The following is a 21,817-nucleotide window of genomic DNA, read 5'->3' as shown; positions in this document are numbered from 1 at the left end:
CTACGTATGATCAACATAGAAAAATACGGAACTCTAGCTTCACCGTGCTAATTTGGCGAACAAACACCACAGTGTATTATACAATCTTTTTTGCTGAAACAGGCAGACTTGTACAAATACGTCCATCGAATAAGTTTCCAAGAGAAAGAACGATAGAAACGTACGGCTGGCATTATTCTTCGTTCGAGACCCCAGGGGAGAGGTCTGGTTCGTGAAATTCGTTCTCACAGAGAAAGTAGAATTACGTCAGCACGCATTCAGCCGTAAAAAGAGGATCGTCTTGGCAACGCAGAACACCGTATCGTTGCTTTTCTTCCAGCTCCTGCGTCCGCCCGCCGTGGTCATTTACACCTTCTTTGCGTGTTCCTTGCACGCCATAACATTTCCGCGCGCCACGATATCATCTCCTTTCTTCTGTTCGCCTTGCATGTTCTTTAAAGTTCGCCCTCCGCTTCCTGATCTGAAATACTCGAGGAAGTGCCGATCGGATCGATCTGACGAAGGCTCGTTTCCGCGTAGCGAGTGTCTTCGATCGAATCTACTCGATGAACCGGGGACACGATCTTCTTACATGTTTTTTGAATAATTCTTAGGATAATCGAAGGGAACAGTCGTTTATAGTTCGTGCATACTTTTCGTCTAAATAATTGACGACTCACGCGCAACTAGTGATGCGATCCATCACTGGTCAGACACCAAATTTCTCTGAACGTCATAGCATCGATAACGTGACAAATTTTGCTTTTCGTTCGTGAATTGTGATGATGGAGATTTTTTATTTCTCGTTGAGTTATTCGATTTGTTTAATATCGATCAGTAATGATTAAATGTACATGAAATAGATATAAATTCTAATACTCGAATTCTGAAGTTAGATGACAAAATTCGGAATACATACACATGCCAAATTTCTCAGTTCATGGATTGGCGAGGCTAATGTAGTAGGAAGCGAACTGTAATTTCTTATTTTTCGTTCAATTAATGAACTGCTCTGTTTCAACTCGTTGAATCTGTTTCAACACCAATTGTTGATAAATAAATATTAATAAGATGTGATAAAAATTGTCAAGTTCTGACATTGATAAAATTGTTTTGATTGACAAAGTTCCATCGATCGCGGGATTATTGGATATAGAAATATGTCGTTGATAGTACAAGGAGTATGTGAACTCAAATGGAAAACCGCTTCTTGTCGTTCTATCTTCCTCTATATCTATATTATTGAATTCTCATACTTAAATGTTTTTTTATCAAAGATAAAGTAATTTCGTTCGCACGTAAGAATTATGTTAACAGAATAAGAACGGAGCTATAAGCGTGACGAGTTACAAACCATAGCCACCGATATATATCTCTCGAATCAGTTTAACCGATGACGCAACATTTCGCATCGCTAAATGACTTCGCCAGATTGTCCACAATCGACGCCGTCAAGAAAATCATGACTCGATGGAACATTTATGGCCCATTTTGCGAAATACAAATTTATTTATTAACTTTCATTTCGTTATTTTACGCTGAAGAACATAAACCTTCCATCTTATCGTTTCTTGTAAAGTAGAGAAATAGCAAAATATGAAGTGCAGTCCCTAATTTCAATCAAAATTAAAATGTATATCTAGACTGAAATTTAGGAGTTTGTAAAAGATAACATCACTGTACTATATAATTTGGAAAAAGATGTGATCATTCACATTACATATTTTATTATTTCACGTTAACATAACGTGATATATCGTTGGAATAATTTCATTATCTTCGAGCTAAGTTTCAGTTTAATCGTAGTTAGTACTCGTTATTACTGGTAATTATTTATTAACTATTACTGTTACTTCTTTCTTGTTTGCTAAAATGTGTACAAGCTTGAGATATAAAAATTCGAACTTGGCAGCAGAGTAAAAATCAGGCTGAAAATCATTAGCAACGTTATACTACCATGACGTTACCTTAATCGGATAAAGTGAGTTTCGTTATACCACTAAAAAATTACCATACAATTTTAAAACGACTCCTCAATTTTCCATCAATTATATCGTCCCATTATTTACCAAGTTACTTATTTCTTCGTCACAAACAGTCGTATTTAATGTTTCCACGCAGTTTTCTTCACTCCATTTCCCCTCTAAAACGCACGGTTCAAAGTTCATGGTATTTTACGCCCTACTTCCTCCGGCGTACGCACCTTCAAACCGTAACGCAACCTCTCCCCGAGGTGAAACGCGACGAATTAGAATCTGCAACGGCGAAGGTTTCTTAAAACGTCACAGGCGATGTAACGAATGGCCGAGTAGAGTCAGCGGGCGACGGTTCTTTCCGCGAATTCCTTTTTCTTCCCGACGCGCGTGGAACACCTTAGCGAGCCTCTTCCGGCCGCGGGAACGTTAAAGCTGGATTTTCCAGCTGAATTATTTACGTGCCTGCTTGTGAAAGCCGCCCAGGTCTTCGCCCTCTTCGAACTTTCATCATCGCCGTTTCAATCACTCGCCTTGTTCGCTCGTTACAATTAGTTTCGTCGTCATGGTGTCGCCCTGGCATCCTCGCCGACCATATTCTTCGTTCTTTATCGGAACTTTCATCGATCTCTTTATTTCTTCGTTATGATTCTTCGATTGTTTTCGGCACCATTATCATCGTCGTTCGTTATTGTTCGTCGAGCTGTCGATGCTGCTATTGTTGGTCCCTTTTGCTCCGATCTCTGCTCATACCTGGAAGAAGAATTTTGAATGGAATGAATTTAACGTGTTATTACGTAGGCCCCGAATTCGAGATACTTTTATACTTTTATAGGATTGCGAAATTTTGAAACAATCGTTTACCATGTGAAATGCTCATTGAACAACCTAAAAAGCTAGGAGAATTGCAACGAATTAAATTCCATTGTCATTGCCTATCTGGGATGATCATAATTTATTAGGAAGACGTAAAACAAGGATATAATCTAATTAGCAGTATTTTGGAGTTCGCATTACCGTTAACTCTACAGCAGAAATTTCTGTGGCAACAATTGGTGCTAAATAAACTTCATCCTCCAACGTTCCCACCCATAAAATTCCCAAAATGCTACCTGTACTATGGATACTTGAAATTCAGCCATGAAACGAATTATATAAAATTAAAGAAGCATTGGAAGTAATCAATTCTGTCTATCAAACTGCGGATTTTTACGCTTAGGGACTTTGTGAGAAATTTATAGATGCAAGGACGCACAGTACGCATAAAATGAAAAAATATTCAAACTACAGTGCTTGTTATAATATCTGCTAAACGTAATAAAAATATAAATTGCACAAACATCCGCAGTCTCTTAATTATATTGCCATGCATGATATAAGTACATTATCGTTTGTAAATCTTCAGACACCTGGTACACTTAGGATAAAAACAAGCAAATGCTACCTTCGATTACAAAATGAAGTTAACATTCAAATCTTACATATTACAAACGAAATATCTGCAATCCTATATTCTAAAGATCCTATGAACGTTTCTGTAAACGTTACCTTCAAAATTAGCAAGAATCTACTAACTTACGAACAGGACTGTACACATTTCAAATTCTAAACTAACGATGTTTGATTTAAAACCATTGCACGTTATTCCAACCCATTACTTCAACACCCTTACCATTGCCCTTTCTTCCTTGTATATTCTCTTCCTCGCCTATACTCTTAATTATCCTCCTTATACTTCCTCCACTATCCTGCAACTTCTTCAATTCGTCACACGTAACTCATTATTTCTGGAAAATATTTCCCAAACCATTGGAATGTCATTTTCATCAGCACTGACACGGTATATCTAAATACTTTTCTCCTCCATACGTTGCCTTTTTTTTTTTTCTTCGTTCCTTAGGTACCGTCGTCGTTACGATCGTCGTTACGATCGCGATGTCGAGTGGGGTCCCTCCGCGATGGTTTCACGGCGGCACGGCGGCCGTGTGCCCTCCTCGCTAGGAAATAAGAAATTTTCTTGAGAGATGCGAGCCTCTGCGAGGGAGGAGGCCTAGCCAAGCGAACATAGTTAATTTAGATTGTATCGCGTGAGAAGCAGGAAATGACGAAATATCCTGAGTGCTGACTTATACGCGGCGCACATCGTGTGTGCCTGGGCTCGTTCCTCGGCCGCGTTGCTCTTCGACTCCTCGACTCCTCGCGACCTCAAGCCCCTCCGACACGCAAGGATGATACTTTTTTTCCTATCCTCCGCCATGGCTGCATCTATTTTTATGTTTTTCGCGATGCTTCCGCGCAAACGCTCGACGTGACCGTGAGAATTTTTGACCGGCCCGCTACAGCGAAATATCCTCTTTTTCTTTTCTTTCTTTCTCTCCTTTTTCCTTTTTCATCCGTTTCAGTCGGAGCCGAACAGCCGATCGCAGATAAGAGATTTTGCGGGCCAATTCGTAGTTCACCAAAGGTTGCACGGAGAGCTGCTCCATTGAGTCGTCGCTCCTTTTGAAATCTTACCGCGATTCGATGATTTATCGAGCTTACTTCTCTTTCGAATTTTCTTTCATTTATTTTTTTATTTTTCTTGCTCTTCGTTCTATTGCTCTTTGGGCTATTTTTGGCTACGCGCGAGTGAAAGACGAAGGAGCAGAAGAATGTTGGAAAGAATGCGAGGAGATATACGTGTACTGCATATACTTGTACAGATGAATTTGTTGGACTGATGATTCGTATGTGTTTTTGCGAACCGCTAGCGGATATGACGCTGGAATAATTTGTCACACGCGATTGGAGACAGAGAGTATAATGAAGGCTCGGGTTCCAAGTACCGGCGCAATCGGTTCGGAACAGGTACATACGAACGCAAATACGCGGACTGTTTGTACTACATGCTGAAGAATGGAATAAAATAAATTACGTTTCTCTTGTTTGAGTACCTCGTCCGTGTCCAGTGATTCGAATATGGCCAATTTTTTATAGAAGCGTAAATGGAGTTGTAAAATAAATTTCATATTGCCTAATACATTTTAGCAAATTTTAATTAATAATGGAATTTCTTTAGTACGCGTCAGATTCAACATGATACTAGATTTTATTAAATTAAACTATGATTTTGTGTTGCGACGTTTACAAAGTTAAGATTTTAATTTACATTTTAGTAAAAACTTTTAAAAGTATTTCAAGGAATAATCCATAAATTGTACAAAATAATCTTGAACGTTGTTGGATTTAAAATAAATAATTGACATTGACGAAAGAAGCAGGTTGGTTTAATAGAAGAAAAGAGGCCCGATTTATCAGCATAAGAAACATTCGCTTTAATCTAACGTCATTCGAAAAATAACTATACTACCTTATTATTATAGAAAGCCGTTTAATTAATTCAACATCAACGCGGGATTAATTATTTGTCGACAAGATAATAAAGTTTTAACGATACGTAAAATACAATTATATACGATATAGGTGTAGTAACAATTAAGCCTGCCACTCATCCTTATTACATAACATTTATTTCGTTTCCGCGACAATGGTATTCCCCTGCTCATTGCATAAATATGTTCGCGATAACGTATCTGTAAAAAAAGCATTTAAGGTAATACCATAGCGAGGGGGTCGTAGATGCGTGATTACATATTTATAAATTAGCAGATACAACATAAAGATATAGACATAAGAGCTTAATGCAAGGCATAAAACTGGGTTTTCTCCGTTCCACTCCCATGGAGCTTGGTCACCTGAAGAGTTACTATGCCCAATTAACCCTTTGAGAACCGTACGCTTCCCGGGCATTGCCACTTCCGACGTTGCAATAGTTTTCGCCATGTAATTTTTTCGAGTTCGTCAAGGCATCCCGGTTCAATGTTTTCTATTACGCAAGATCGAATACTAAGAAAGCTATTGCCGATGATTCCATTGTCTCGAAAATTGGAGAAACATATTCCGTAATCAAGTTGCTTGAAAAATGCTTTATTATATTATTGTAGTTTATTTATTATTGTAGTTAGAAGATTTATTTCACAAAATGTCATTTTTAGTTTGTAGAATATCATCTGAAGAATTCATTCAAATAATATCATTTAAAGGATATTTTTTGAAGTGTTTGAACTTGAAGTTTGAATGATATCAAAATATTAGAAACCAATAGAGGATATTCATAAAAATGTAGAAATTTCAAAATGATCGCATTCCTTCTTTGTTTCGTATTTTTGAATACAGTTGCTTGAAGTATATGTTTTATCAGATCTAAAAGACTTCAAAAATTCGTCATGCTTGTTGCAATCAAACAACTGAATGAGCCTGTACTATGGTTTCCAAGGTACACACGGAAAATAAACGCAGACTATGTGAATTATGGCATGAAAATTTCTACGGGATCACAGGAGCTCTGTTTGGAATGAATCATACACATCAGACATAATAAATCTCAATAATTTATTGCAGCAAACAGCGTGCGTTAATTCATCGCATAAAAATTACCGCCATTAGACAGTTGATGAATACAGAATTTCTAGAGTGTAATTCTGCCTGGTACGATCAAGCTATGAATCGAACTAAAGGGCACGGAACATCCGTCTAACGATTCTTGGAATTTTTTTATCTTCCTGCATCAATTGCGATTGCACGTATAAGATATTCATAAAATATTCACACGAAGTATATCCAAACTGATATATCCAAATCTCTTTGTACGTTCGTCATTCGAAACCAGAGATATATTAAACACGAAAAATGTAAAGCGCCGACACATATTATAGCATGGCTACGTCGTACCGTTGCGTATCGGTACTTTTGCCTAAAACATCACTACAAAAATTTACCGTTTATTATGAATACCAAAATGTATTTAAAATTGTATCTTGGGTTTAATAAACATCTTTAAATAAAAAAAAATACAAACATATTATCAACTCGAAACTTGCATATCCTATTTGCCTAAAATATTCAAATTCGTATTCTCTAAACTGAATACCTTTAAGTTATGATATTGGTGCAGCAAATAAACAATATATATGTAAATTTTTGTAAAAATTGTGAGAAATCTCTGTATCTTGAACACACTGATATTATTTGTAATTGTAAGACATTTAGATGCAAAGATTGTATATCTATATATCAATTAAAATTCGAATTATTTTATTAACTTATTAGTTCATCTAATCGCTCAGCTTTTATGTTGCTTTCGTGTAAAATGTAAATCTTAACCAACGCAGAATTCGCATTTTGTTTAACAGTTACAAATCGCATCTTTCGGATACGCCACGACCTGATAAGAAATGTTTCAAATTGCAAATTCCACAGAGTTCATCGTTTATTCGTGAATAACGTAAAGTCGAACGAAGACCGAGATAATGTATTTCCACCCACGTAACGTGCACCGTCGAACAGGTGGTTCGCCGAGGACTCAACATCGTGTTACGAGTCACTTTAAATTCATTATGCGGTCACGTATTATTACCTTGCCGGTAATTTTTCGTAATTTCGCGATTAAATCGCGTTCTGCAAAACTATTTTAATAATGTGCGCGCGCGCACACACACACACACAACCTCGCTACCATTCGATAAGGACTGAACAGTTAAAAAAGGTAAGGAGAGAAAAACGATGGTAAAGGAGACGAAAAACTGGAGAAGCGACTTACGGATCCTTCACCTGTGTCCCGAGAAAATCATGACGCGTGACCAGCGACGAAGCGACGAAGAAATTGAAAAATCGCCGGAACGTCTGACTCGATCTCTTTGAAAAATGATGACTTTCGAAGAATATTAATACCTTGGTATTGCTGATTGGTTGGTATCGTGAATAATCAGAATAATTGCACACTGTTCTTCTATGGATTTAGATTCGGATTTAGATCACTGGAAACGTATGTTCGTCGCTTGCGAAGAGTTGACAACATTTTCTATTCTCCTAAACAATTTTTCGACACGCGAAGAAACAAAAAACGAGAAAACTATAATAGGTAATAAATGAAGATACTGTAATAATTTGATTTGAAGAATTGTCGCGCCGGTAGTTCTTACAAATCCGAAGCAATGAAACTAATTTAAACGTTTCAAAGGTGTATAGCTTTAGAATTATTTCCTTAAATTAAATTATCCTTAAATGAAACATGTATATTGCATAATTGGAAGCTACATATTTTCACTAGATTGTACGATGTTTTGAAAGAACTGCGATGTAAAAGAGAAACATGGTTCGTATGTATCTGTCCAACATGACACAGGTAAAAAATCTGACGCGTTCAGAGAAACGTGTTACCCGTTACAATCTACTAACTTTACGATATCAAAATTTTCAGGAACTCTTCGTGTCAAGATCTCCGTGTTTCTTAAGGAATCGTTCGCGAAAGAATGAAACCATGAAAATACACGTTTCTATGCCACTACGAATTATACATCTATCAACTGTATTCCGTAGGAAGCAATTATCCGAATATCTTAGCATTTCTGAATATGTACGTACGTCGGTCTCTTCGTTCAATCTGTTGGCTAGTCCACGCGCAGTCAGGCAGGCGGGCAGTTTTAAAACGCCATTATATTCCAGTGTGCATAATCGGCGCATCTTTCCCTCGAAGTCAGTGAACAACGGAAAATTTACAATCTCAGTTGAAAAGCAGTTATAAGCGCTGCCGTGAGCATCGATAATATTCCAGAAGCTCATTAGCGATCCAGGAACGTCTATCCCCTTCCTAGCCGCGGGAGTAATTATCTGTTACAACCTAGCTCGGCGTACGTACACAGCGTATAACAGCAGATCAGCGCAAACGATTAAGCTCAAAAATAGTTCATGGGAACCCAGGTAAGCTAATCTCCATCGCATTAGTGTTGTTCCATACGTATAAAATGCTTTCCAAGGAGGAAGCACCTGCACGCATCTTTACCGCTCCCGGGGTCATCACTTTCGAAAGCGAACCGACCACCTTTGCCGTCTGCTCGCTATACCAATTCAATCGTCTTATTCTAATTGCTATCTGACCCACAAATCACCGAAGGTCTGAACGCCAGGCGAGGAAAGTCTGCCTATCGAACGAACCTGCGAACAAATTCGTGAAAACACAGTGTAAGTATACGTTGATTTACGAATTTTCTTCAATTTTTCTAACAAAGTACCTTATTTCGACTCTGGCCACAAAAATTATTGACATACCGTTGTGTTTCTTGCGAATTAATTAGCTTCGAGTATAATAAATTTCTTATCGTTCGGTATGTAGGCAGATACTTTCTTACGACTGCACATATTTGATATGTATTATGAAAATGAAAAACCTGAATTCGTGGAACAGTAAACGTAGAAGGTGATATAAAAAACGGTTCGTTAGAAAATAAGGATGTGTACAAATGTGCAGGTATTTCTGTAGCTACTGTATTTGCGTGCGAGTCGCTGATATTAGATTCAGATATTAGATAAAAATCGGTTAACGATGGCGAATATTCGTATGAAATTTAACGACTGAGAAGTCCTTCAAGAAACAAGATAAAAGCGACTGGTAAAATTCTTAAAATCAAACCAATCTTTTCCAAAAGATATAACCATAACTCAACTTGTGGTTCCTACTGTGCCGCTAATAACCTGTTACAATGGCTGGCACAATTCTGAATAATCAATTTAAGAAACAAAGAACGAAATTGGAAACTTTCAGAAACAAAATAAAGATGAGATGAAATGATTGTTTGACCGAAGAAGAATAGTTGTGGCGAATGTTTAATATTAATTCTCGAAGTTTTGATATATTGGATAGAAAGATCTAATTTTAGAGACGGTATTAACGTGGAATACCAGCGAAATGAAATCAGCGTTACAGGGAGCACAGAATAACTTTTATCTTTACAACCGTTTTGTGAGTTCAAGATGATTCTATTATTCTTCGTTTCCGCGTATGTTATTAACGATCTGGGTACATGCTGACTAACGAATTGGAGATTTTCCGCCCTTTTCCCCGCGGAGCGTGTCTTAACAGTCCAGCCAAAAGCATTTATTAAAACTTCATACCCTCTTGCCTATTCTGAAGAGACGTAACGAACAAGTAGCCCCAATTAAGAACGAACGCAAAACAATTACGACCGGTGAAACCATATCTATCATCGTTGAGGCTCGTATCTCTCTGCCATTTTACACCAGCCGGTTCATTTTTTATGTCTATTAACCTATCAACGAATGTTTTCCTCGACGAGGAAATAACGAATTATTAATCGCTATACGCGCAATAAAATTGACGTTGAGAGAACAGAGCTACAGATTCTTTAGTCGATGTTTCTAGCTTAGATACTAGACTCGATTAAAAATTAATGGCATTGCAAACTAAAAGCTACCAAATTATATCGTTGGAAAAATAAATATCGAAAGCTTTCCTTTCTTCTTGATCCTCTTCAAAATACTTTAAATTTATTAGATTACGCTTGAGATTAGTTACGGTGGAGATCGTTCAAATAAAAAAAAAAGAATTGAAACAAAGGAGAAAAGCTTAATACAGGTCATAAAAGTTTCAATATAAAACAAAAAGTTTTGTTTCTGCGTTTGCAAAGAATATTCAATGTGTTTCAATATTAAATTGACACTTACGAATGAATTTTCTGTCATTGATAAATGGACTGAGGTCTTTAAATGTATGTGTTCCCATAAAGAAAGCTCAGAGCTATGTTTTTATTCTACGTTTAACGTTACAAAGACACGATATTGAACTTTTCTAAATATAAAAGTAAATGGTTAATTAAATATCTTTTAATCTGTCGGATGAAAACTATAAACTCCTAAATTCTTTCTTCCACCGCCCTATATGCGCTGCTTGTTCGCTAAATCGATGAATTCCACGAAACAAAAAGTAGAAAATATCCGTGTGATTATATTAGATAAGCATCGATCACACGCAACAAATGTATCGGCACTAAAATTTCAAACATCTCAAAAATTGGAGTTAACCACTTTGACCTGCGAGCCGCTTATATATTAACGGACCATCCCAAAGCGACATGGCGAAACATGAACCGGTATCATAGTAGCTTACGATAAGCAAGGTCGCGAGTCAGAGTCGTGCTCTCCGTTTCGCGAAATTTACGATCGTTCTCGGTAAGGTGCAGCTTAGATCACGGGAAAAATCGCTTGGTTCGCCACCGAGCCGACCTACCTACCCTACGATCCGCGCACGTTCGTACGCGGTCTACACGAATGCAAGTAGAGAGAGTTTCGTGGTGGACCGAAGAGTCGGTTCTCGACGAGGCGTTCTACCACCCGCAACCGACAACAGGCCAGGCCGGGGCAGAGTCTTAGGCCAGGCCAGGCCAGCGAGGAGTCGTGTAAGAAGGGGTTAAGAAACTCTCGAACTAAAGTGCCTACACCGGAAGCAGGGGCCTTGCTTTCTGGGCTAATAACCCTACCCACATCGACACGCGGCATCTGCGTGCGCGTGTACACGCTTAGACGAGAGCACAGAGAGAAAAAGAGAGGGAGAGAACCGATAGAAGCGTGCAAACAGCGAAAGAAGGAAAAAGAAGCGCGATACACGACGGGGAAACCTTGCACATTTGCGTGTGCTCGAGTCGAAGAGACGCACACGTAAACGGGGATCCCTTATCAGAGTGCAAAGCCAGATTTTATGTACGATCAACTAACCGACCTGGCGATTCGTACGCAAATCGCGATTGGCTTTTCTCAGCACGAACTTACAATTAGAAAAATTCCGACGTTTTACGCGAATCACTCGCGAGATATATTAGTGAATCTTTATGCATTTATTAGTAAATGTAAAAGATGACACGTAATACGCGAAAATATATCAAATTTCCAAAGTAAAATCCTGACGTAATATACAGAGGATGGAAGAAATCTTTACTTCGGTTAGATCCTTTCAGCTGTACTCGTAGAAATACGAATTTATATAGAAAGTCGCGATTTCTTAATTAAATCTATTAAACGAGGAGCAAAAGAAAGTGATAATGATACATAATTTTTTAGTGTCAATCTTGAAATTTATGATTATTTATGTCATCTTCTTGCGATGAATAATTTTATGCGAGTATTAATTTATTCCTTGAAAAGTTACTATAGACGTTTATTCGTCGAACAATAACGTTTGTTAAGATTGATTCGACGATGTGCTATTTAAAATTAATACCATCTAAATTTAGCTTAAACAGAGCATCGTTGTGATTATGCATATTTAAAGGAAGAATAGGAGTGAATGATGATTATAATTCACCGCGAATATGTTTAACAATGAAGCCATTCCATACATACGTAGAATCTTCTTTGTTTATGAAAAGACTATGACAGCATCAAGAATTATTGAAATTGGTGAATTGTGTTTAGAGCGTGCGGTATAATCGTATTACATATAATATTTGATATGTTATAATAAATAGTAACATGTAGCTAAACATCAATGACCACGATATTCGACGAAAACCGAATATTGTTACTATCAACGTGAGATCTGTACGATATTATCTGTAATATAATCATAGTAACAGCAGATAATTAATAAGAAATATGATCGGCCATGAATATTCATAAGTTTTGATACAGTTACTGGAAGGCAGTTCCATTCGTACACACCTGTGGGTCACTGAAGTATTCGGAGGCAACGATCCACGGTATACCATATTTTACGAAGTAAACCATTTCGAATAATCCTCTCCGCCACCGCGGCACTACGCAATTACCGGCGTTATCTTCATCTGTCCGTGTTTCCATAAAGTGCAAATTCTTGCGGGAATTCTAGTTACTCGTGAAAAATTAATATCTTTTTTCTCACGGTGTACCGAATAAACCGTGGATATACGGTTAAGCCACCAATTAAATGCAGAGTTAACCCGAATACGGTGCTTCTCGTCCGCGAGCGGCGAAGATAAGCCGGCGCGTACGTGCGTTGCTCGACCGCGAGCTACTTAATAAAACGAAATTAATTTGTAATTACGTTAACCCGGATGTGACCCGTTCCCCACGTCTCCGTCCGATATCCACCTAAGACAACTATCAAAGTTCCGTGTTCGTTCGAGGCTCCGTCGTAAAAACATACTACGTCATAAAGATCGACGCGAAGCATTCAAGTCTCTTACGCTTTACGGCGTCCATCTTCTATTTTTTCGTAGCAGCCGTGTATCTTGAACGTTGTCGCTTCGTAGCAAATACTTGACACGATGTTTAATTACACGGTTGAAGAGCAACGGAGAAGCAGGAGGCAGCGAAAGAGAGGAAGACGACGAAACCCTTATTCGTTATCACGGAAAACGGTACAGTATCCCGTTTTCTGCTTCCTCCGCTCTCACGTAACGAATTAAGCACCTGTACGTGGGATTAGAAGGTTTCGGCTGACATGCCCATATCTTTCTGTCTTTCTCGCTCCACCACCACGATTCTCCCTCCGGTTTCACCTGTCTCTCTCTCTCTCTCTCTCTCTTCCTCTCGCGCCTATATCTTACTCCCCGATTCCTCTCTTCCTTTCCCGTTCCATTCGACCTCTTTGTCCTTTTCTGCCCGCCATCTCTCCCTCCCTCCCTCCCTTTCCACCCGCCTTCCACGATCCGCCTTCTCCGTCTCTGTCTGTTTCCCAGTCGCTTGACACATTCGCGCGGAGAAAATGCAACGAGCTCTCCCGTAGCCACGTATATATAGGAAGGGAACGGATGTCTGGTGTGTAAGGAACCGCTAAAATGGTGTTCGCTCTTATCCGAAGATCTAGAGCGGCGATGCGAAGAGAGGCACGCGGAGGGCTATACGTAAGGTAAAAGGGGGCTCATGACTGGTTGGTCGGTCGGTCGGTTCGTTCCTTCGTTCCTTCGTTCCTTCCTTCCTTCGTCGTTGTTGTTGTTGGCTGTCTGGTTGGGTTGGTTAGTGCCGTTACCAGAAAGAGGCCACCTAGGTTCGCAAGCAGCCGAGTTAAACCTCGAACTTTCTTCGTAATGAGACACCAGCCACGAAATGACAAACGTAATTAAAGCAGACGTATAAAGGGAGACGGGAGGTCAGAGATCCCCCGGGCCCCTCCTCGAGGAAACACAACCGTACCACGCAGCTTTTCACAATGGGAAACGCGTCGTTGCTCTTTTGCTCGTCACCGTGAGCACCGGCTCTGGTGGAATGCCATGGATCGACCACGTCCGGACAACCAGAACCCATTCAGACGCTTCTGCCAGTCATTTTGGAACCACCTCACCACGCGATCGCTTCACTCTTTATTCGTACGCGTAATTTTATCGCCACGGACCATCTTCCCTTTTCATTTCATCGGTGTAATTCAACCATCGATCCTACCTGTTCCTTGTGTTCCTGGCAAACGTCCCACTATTGATAGTCTCGAGGTGGCTGCAGATGCCAACGATTGCGTAATCTTGTACACGTATGCACCAGCTTGTTATTATAATGGTATACTTCCATGTTTGAAGAGATCATCGGCGTTAATTCGACTCGAGTCGTGAATTGGTATTTCCACGTGACGTGATTTGATTCGCTTTTTAATCGGTAACTCCACGAGTTTTTCCTGCGCTTCTTGGATTGATAATCTTCATTCGTATTGAGGCGATCTTGCTTCTTCTCGTGTCCAAATAGGAACCCGAACATCGACTACGATAAAAGAAATTTCTTGTACAATTACGAAATAAATATAGAGAATGAATGATCGTGATAATTTATAATCAATGGTAAAGACACAGATCGTCATGTATTTATATCACCAGTAGCCAGCAATCGTTAATAAGATACAAGTTTTCATTCGTTTCAACGATTGATTAAATATTCTAACGCAATTTTGTCCATTCGAAGTTCTACCAAAATTTCCAATTTTCTGATATGTCGATGTTCGATCGAGTGGAAGAGATTCAGATGTAAAGATCAAGGGTGGCGAGCTATGAGAACGTGTAAATTAAAGTAAGATTTAAAAAATTCGGGACTAGTTCGTACGATGTGGCAGTTTTTCAGGCAATCAGAGGTTCAACCTTGCCCCGTTTTACGTCTCCTCTGAACACAACAATGGAAACGCAATGGTACAATACATTTCACTTTTTCGCAACGTGTGTACCGGGGAGCCTAAAAGTATTGCGCGATTTCCTACGTCTTACCGCGAGAGAACTCGCCTCCTAGACACAATGTAGATTTGGCCGTGTACCGTAAAAGCGTAATTATCATCTTTCGAAACGTGCCGGAGTCTTTCCAGAAACGTCGGTCCGTTTCCTTTACGAAAAAAGGAGAAACACTGTAATCTTGGCTTCAAACGTTCTTATGCGTGGTTTCTTTACGAAAAGTCTTCTATCAATGATTAAGTGAAATGAAATAAAAAATATTGTAAAACGTGGCATGCTACTGTTATTCCACTTGTATTTCTGCTTGTACGTGTTTCGATAAAAATTTTGAATTTTACAATTATGCGTATAGTAATACAAGTAAGAATCCTGTTATTGCTTTTGTAATATTCTTTTTACACATTTTTTATTTAATAGACATAATAATTATGTATACGTTATACCGTCTTTTATTGTGAGAGTGTTCTTAAGATCCCGATACATTTATTTTAGATTTATAATGTAAGTATATTTGTAGAGCATTTTCTACAATTTCTATTCTGTCTCTTATTTACTATAAAATATAGCCAACATTTGTATTCTTTAATGATTTGTTATATGATAATCACTATCTCTTTATACTTTTCTTTCATAAAGTATTCTAGGCTATTCTCTGTGTCATACTCTTCCTACTTTCCTTGGAATATGTATTTTTTCTTCTCCTACTGAAATTTCCATTTTCCATACGATGGTTTCTCTGTATATACAATTAATTTCTACATGTTTTACATTTACCCTATATTAGGTAGCATAACTAAGTAAGTTTCTTCCTTCATATTTTCCTATAGTTTGGATAATTGTAATGTCTCTACGTTTCTTACCTTACGTCATGTTAGCGTTACGATAACAGAATATCTTCCATAAACATAAATGCATCAATTTGTATAAGATAGTCCAGTAGCAGCAAAATAACTTTTTCAATTAACGCATTTCATTCATACGTGGCGTATTATAATATACTCCTTCAATTAACTAAAATATAGCATTTTTAAGATGATATTCTAATTGATTTATTAATAAATTCTAATTTACTCAAGTACTCCATAGAACGATACGATTGTCTAAATAAATGCTATTGCAATTATTTGAAACAACGCGCGCTATATTTACCAAGGCTAAAGCGCATGCATTTTTATACAATTCAATTTTTCCTACTTCCAACAGCTACTTCTCCTTCTCCTTAAAAGAACAAATATCCACCGCGACAATATGCAAAATACCGATACAGCTTTCTTTACCGGTGTATCATCAATTTACTCGCTCTCGACACTCAAGTTCGTGCAACGAACAAACGTACGACGTTCTCGCATAATTCCCAAAGGGTTAGGTTGTTTTTGTTTCTCGAGCGAAAGAGCTCTCCACCAGAGCTGCTGTGTACGCAGATAAGGAGCATCGATTCGATCGACTGGATCGGAAGTAGCCCCATCCTCAGCAGCGGGCCGAGTGGCTCGATAAGACGCGCGAATCGCGCGCGAAATGCCGAAGCTTATTTATTGGCAGTCGCGTTCCTGCGTGCGGAACGCCGTGCCGTGGCTTCCACGCGAACCCGACCGAATACTTTTCTGTGATTCCAGCCATCCCGAAGCCCACGGACCGCGTTACATTCCTGCTTCGATCTTCCAGCGATCTCACCAGGTCTTCTTCCTTCACGGAGCAACAGCACCCACCGGGTGTATATTCACGCGCCGCGGGAGCTCGCATAAAACTGCTCCCGAGTTTGGTGGGGTCAGAGATCACGTTACCAGCCGATAAAGATCTCACGTGAGTGATTGTCGATGATATTTCACTTAAGGGATCGTCAAAGTCCGCCGCGCACACGGCCCGATACCAGGAATTTCTTCCTGGCTACATCAACCCTTCGCTTCGCTCTTTCTACTCAACTTGTTCTCCGGCCGTACACGACTTCGATTACTTTGTGTAAAGTCTCTACCTGTCATGATACTTACGTATTAGCTGTGCATTATTTACCACATTTGTTGAGATAAGTGTATTTTGATGCTTTAACGTAGTTGTGATACCTTTTGATATATGGCTGCTGATTTGTTAAATCAACTGACTTCATGAGACAGAAAGTGGAGAAAATTGATAGAATCATGCGAAACAAGCGTCAATCGAACAAATTGCTTTAGCAATAAAATTGCACAAGATTTGTTGAATGGAGTTATAATCACTTTGGCCTGCGAACAACTCATCTTCGGGTTTCGATCGTGCTTTTAATAATGCGATGCGCTTTGTTCCGACAATTCCTGGACATCGCGGTCCTTTTCCTAAGTGCAGATACCTGAAAAACCGCAAGTATCGTCTTAATACAGTTCTAAATACGCGCATAACTGATATACTGGCGTAACGATTTACGCGGAGTTGAACATATTGTTTCTTACTCTAACGTAGTTTCTTACATGTAGATCACATAAATGGAGTCTTCCGGTTCAAAAAAATAAAGGATATTTAAGAAAAACGTCAGTGTAAGTTGCACGAGAAAATAATGAAAAGATCAGAATAAATTTTTCATATTCGTTATTACTGTTTGTATTTTACTCTAAAGCAATCTCTTCTTTTCGAACGAAGCAAAACTTCATTTTTAATCGTAGTCAGTGTTATGCGAGTAAGGTTAGTGCTTATGGTTGTGCTTCCCACAAGTCAACTAAAACTGATCAGCATTAAAACAACGTATTTAGAATTAATAAAATCAAATAAGAACTTACGACTTGTTAATATATCGTAAATGAAATAGACACCATAGAAAAATAATTTGTTGTCAGCGTAAATCGAGAAATCGATTTTTTAGAGAAATCTATGGTTAGAATATAATAGGTAGAATACACCCGCCAGACAATATTGCCAATCACGAAGATTAGATTTATTCTTTTTGTCAAGCACGAATGTTCAAAGTTCACGATACAAGAGCAATGAATTGCATTATAAATAGAAAGAAATTGACACTTAAGTTCCTAAATCAATATCAATCCGTTATCGCAGCTATTTATTTGCAGTGGCGCCACCTCTTGCAAATTAAGGGGAAATCCAGATGTATATATATACAGACGTGTGTATTCATAGAGCGCCACTCAACACGCAGCGAACGTATCACTCGTTGCTCTTTCTTTATCTTATTCCTTTTTCCCATTTCCTACGCTTGTTTCGCGTTGGCTCGCGGTATGTATACTTCCTTGATAGTAGGAGTATGCGTTCGCAGTGCCATTTAATTAACTAAACGTAGCATAGACCGATAAACGGCACGTATCAGCCATAAACTTACCACCGCCTTCGACGCTGCTGATAACACTCTATCGTTGTTAGTTTCTTACCCACTGTTATGTCAGCAGCAGTGCACGAAAGTACCTTCACGCCCACGTTTCTTTACGTATACCGGGGATAGGAACTGCACGTACGGTAAAGAAGTATGCATTCGTGCGCTACACGCGTATGCATGTGGGAGTCGTACAACGTTCGTCAGAGATGGCAACAAACACCCCCTACCGAAAGAACGGTTTTCAGCTTGACGTCTTTCTTACTGCAATAATTTAGGAAGTTCCCCACTGATCGTAAAATTCATATTTCACATTAGCGTGAGGAGAAATTATGTTTATTGGTTTTCGAGCGTTATTCAAATTACCTAATGCAAATAGTATGCAATTGTTCTTTTTATACGAAAACCAATAGAATGCAAAATTTTCGACGTTATAAAAAGGTACCGTTCACGTACCGTTTCGTATCTCGCTACTGATATTACGATTTAAATAACGGAAACTTCGTGCTTGATAAAATGAATAATCAATCAAGTTTATAAATTTCTACTTTAACATATGCTATCACGTGATTAAAACACGATAAACTGCATTATTCGCAGAGATCGATACAGTATATTGATTTCGTAGTTAATTGTATTTTACGAGATTCCACGATCATTATTACGGAACGCGTAGAAACGATTATTCGCATGGTATTCCACTTCCCCTGGTTAATTAAGGTAACAAAATATGTTAACCATTTCCTCTTATCAATGAGCGTCGATTATGCCGACTTCTAACTACTGGAATGTTTTTAATTTCTGCGAACAATTCAGTCGATATATATCTCGCATCAAATGTAATCCTCCTATCTACTTTAAGATTCAGTTTTCTTCAATTTAACCAAAAATGATGAAATTTGGCGTATTTTAATAATAATTTGAAAACTAAATATCAAGGATACTTGTCTCTTTTCCAAAGAATACTCCAGCATCTTAGATATTTGTCTAATTTTTCTCAATATTTTTAAGCAAAACGTTCATCACATTACTACACTATTGCTATGAGTGCAAAACTGTATCCCTTTAAATTATTAACTCATAACAGTAGTTCTTCTTCTAAAAACGATTAATTTTCATTCAACTATGAGTCGAACATGTCTCGATACAGTTTAGTTTTTATAACGTCGATTCTATCCCGTTGCGCATCTGATATCCGTCTACTAGAACGCATGAATATCTAAAAAGCCGAAAAATTTCATACGAATCGAATTACGATTAAATTATGATAACTATGAAGGCAATATTCGTCGATTTATCGTACAACCTATTACGAAATGCTGCCAATTGCAATCGACTTGCAACATGTAAAAGCAGGGGAACCAGGGGTAGGTACGCGTTGAGTCAATCTGATATGACGCAATTTCTATCACATCTGGCTAAAAGCGGCAATCTTCGCGCTCGTAACACCTACGGCCATTAATAATTCCTACCCGGTTCCTTTACCACGTGGGTTTTCTCTGTACAACTGCAAACGACCATTTCTAGAGGCACGTTAAGATCGCGGCTTCTGTGTGCGTAATGCAGTGGATGCGTCTTGGTCGTTGGTTGTCCGACTCTTGACTCGATTTCGCGACCGCAACTCGAGAGATATATCTCTCCCGATTTCCTTCCCTCTCGTTCCTTCCCTCGTCTCTTTTCGTTTCTTTTTGTTACTCATCCATTCCTCCGTCTCGCTTACCTACGGCTATACCGGCTCGTTCCCTCTTCCTTCTCGTCCCTCTCACCCCTTCCGTGGTTGTGCTGATTCTCCCTTCTCCTCCCACCCCGCCAATGGGACAGGGAGATAGCAGACCCCGTCGAGGAGACAACATAAAGATTTAAGACTCCAAGATGCGCCAATAAACATGCTGCGGCCGTGCAGTCAGCCTGCGCTTCTCTACTGCGTTCGCTTCTGTTCCGTTTCATTCGGTTCCGCTCTGCTCCGTTCCGTTCCGTTCTGTTCTGTTCTGTTCTGTTCTGTTCTGTTCTGCTCTGTTCTGTTCTGTTCTGCTCTGTTCTGTTGTGTTCTGTTTCACAGCCAGCATACGGGCAACGCGCATGTGCTGATGTGTGTATATATATGTGTGTGTACGTGTACATACGAGCACCGCTTCGTCCACCGTACACACGAGGATGCAGGTTGCCTCTCGTATGCACGTGGTGCCACTGCGCGGCTGCGTAACGTGCTTTCGAAAAGTGTCTCGATGCGTATGCAGATACGCGGCTTAGCATGAATAGTATCTAGATCCAGCCGTGGATAACCCGCAACGATACCAGCAGATCCGAGCGCTGAAGCTGGATTTCTACTAGAAATCGCCAACACCGGAAGAGCCGTTTCTTTTTTCTGTTACATAGAACCGGTAGAAAATATTTACCTACGCAAGATTTATACATAATTATCATTTTATCTTTCTTTTCTTTTTTAACTCAAACTAATCTGTACGAGTATACATTAGCAAAGTATGCGCGGGGCCACTATTCACCGGCATGCAACTCCTCTTGCTCCGGACACTCTTTCATTTACCGCCCTAATACATTCATTAACGTTACGAAGATCGTTAAATGGATCTGCCGTCCCGTTCCTCCCACGACAAAATCACTTGTCCTTTAAAATCCATTCGAAACATCGTCCAAGTGATCTACGACTTCTACTCGAACGCGTCGCTGTCGCGGAGGAAGAGGCCTTCCGGATAACGAGACAGAAGTACACCTGCCGCGTTCGTAGAGGAGGCAGGACACAGGCTGAAAAGTTTTCAATGCGAGGACGGTCGTACACCGCAAAAGTAGTAGATCGGGACGTTGGTCGTTGAAGCGGCAAGAGGGAGTCAACGGTGGAACCGTTGCTACTGCTCCAGCTCCTACTTTTACCTGTCCTCTCGCTCTCCTCCGGCCCGGCTTATTTATTCCTCTCTCTGTCACTGCCTCCCTTTCTTCTGCGACTTCTTCTTTATTTCTGTCCTTTTGCCCGTTTTCTGCTTCCGCAAACGACAGCCGCTTATTTATACCCCGTCTTTGCATCGCGCGGGAGCGAGCGAGGGCGCTTTTGCGTTTACTCGCTACTGCCGTTCTCTCTGCCGCTTCTGTGTTCCTCCGCCAGTACACTTTGATTCTCTACCCTTTCGCTCTCGCTCCCTTTGTCGTTCGATACTCCTTCTCTTTCGCGTCCTCCCTCTCTCTGTCTCTACCTCAAACCGTGGCCGACCCGTGTGCTAGCGAAAACATCAACGGCCAGGCACTTTGCTCACGAACACCGTGAGATGCGCTCGATGCGAGAGGCAATTCCGCGACTGCATCACCTGTCAACGCGGCATCGCGTTCCAACAGGTCTATATTACATGCAGCATGTGGCTAGTGGCTACTCTCGGTAATCGCTGCTGAGCCCGCCACCACCGGCTAATTCGTCCAACGAGAAATTTATGACGGCTACCGTTTTTTTTTTTCGATACGGACGCGTTGCTTAGGAAATAAGAGGCAGCGATGCTCGTTGCCTAATGTCTTTAATCTAATTCCTTCAAATGAGTATTCTGGTTATTTATGACAGCCAA

At 39.7% G+C, this 21,817-nt stretch overlaps 1 long non-coding RNA gene across 9 annotated transcripts; it reads right to left on the bottom strand.

Annotated features, from left to right (window-relative positions):
- Positions 1-5,249: 5,249 nt before the first annotated feature.
- Positions 5,250-18,218, bottom strand: LOC126878396 (uncharacterized). 9 transcript variants are annotated; one of them, XR_007695662.1, is made up of 4 exons: positions 17,383-18,206; positions 17,020-17,282; positions 15,823-16,931; positions 5,250-15,737 (listed from the first exon to the last, which is right to left on the bottom strand). It is a non-coding gene; the product is annotated as an uncharacterized LOC126878396 (long non-coding RNA). The 9 variants fall into 9 exon arrangements; XR_007695661.1 differs by having other exon boundaries at positions 5,250-15,973; positions 16,112-16,931; positions 17,383-18,200; XR_007695663.1 differs by having other exon boundaries at positions 5,251-16,931; positions 17,383-17,651; positions 17,740-18,213.
- Positions 18,219-21,817: the final 3,599 nt, after the last annotated feature.

This window comes from Bombus huntii, chromosome 2 (assembly GCF_024542735.1).
Source record: "Bombus huntii isolate Logan2020A chromosome 2, iyBomHunt1.1, whole genome shotgun sequence".
Taxonomy (NCBI): Eukaryota; Metazoa; Arthropoda; class Insecta; order Hymenoptera; family Apidae; genus Bombus; species Bombus huntii.
Note: the sequence above shows the minus strand (reverse complement) of the source record. Positions and strands in the feature narration are given on the sequence as shown.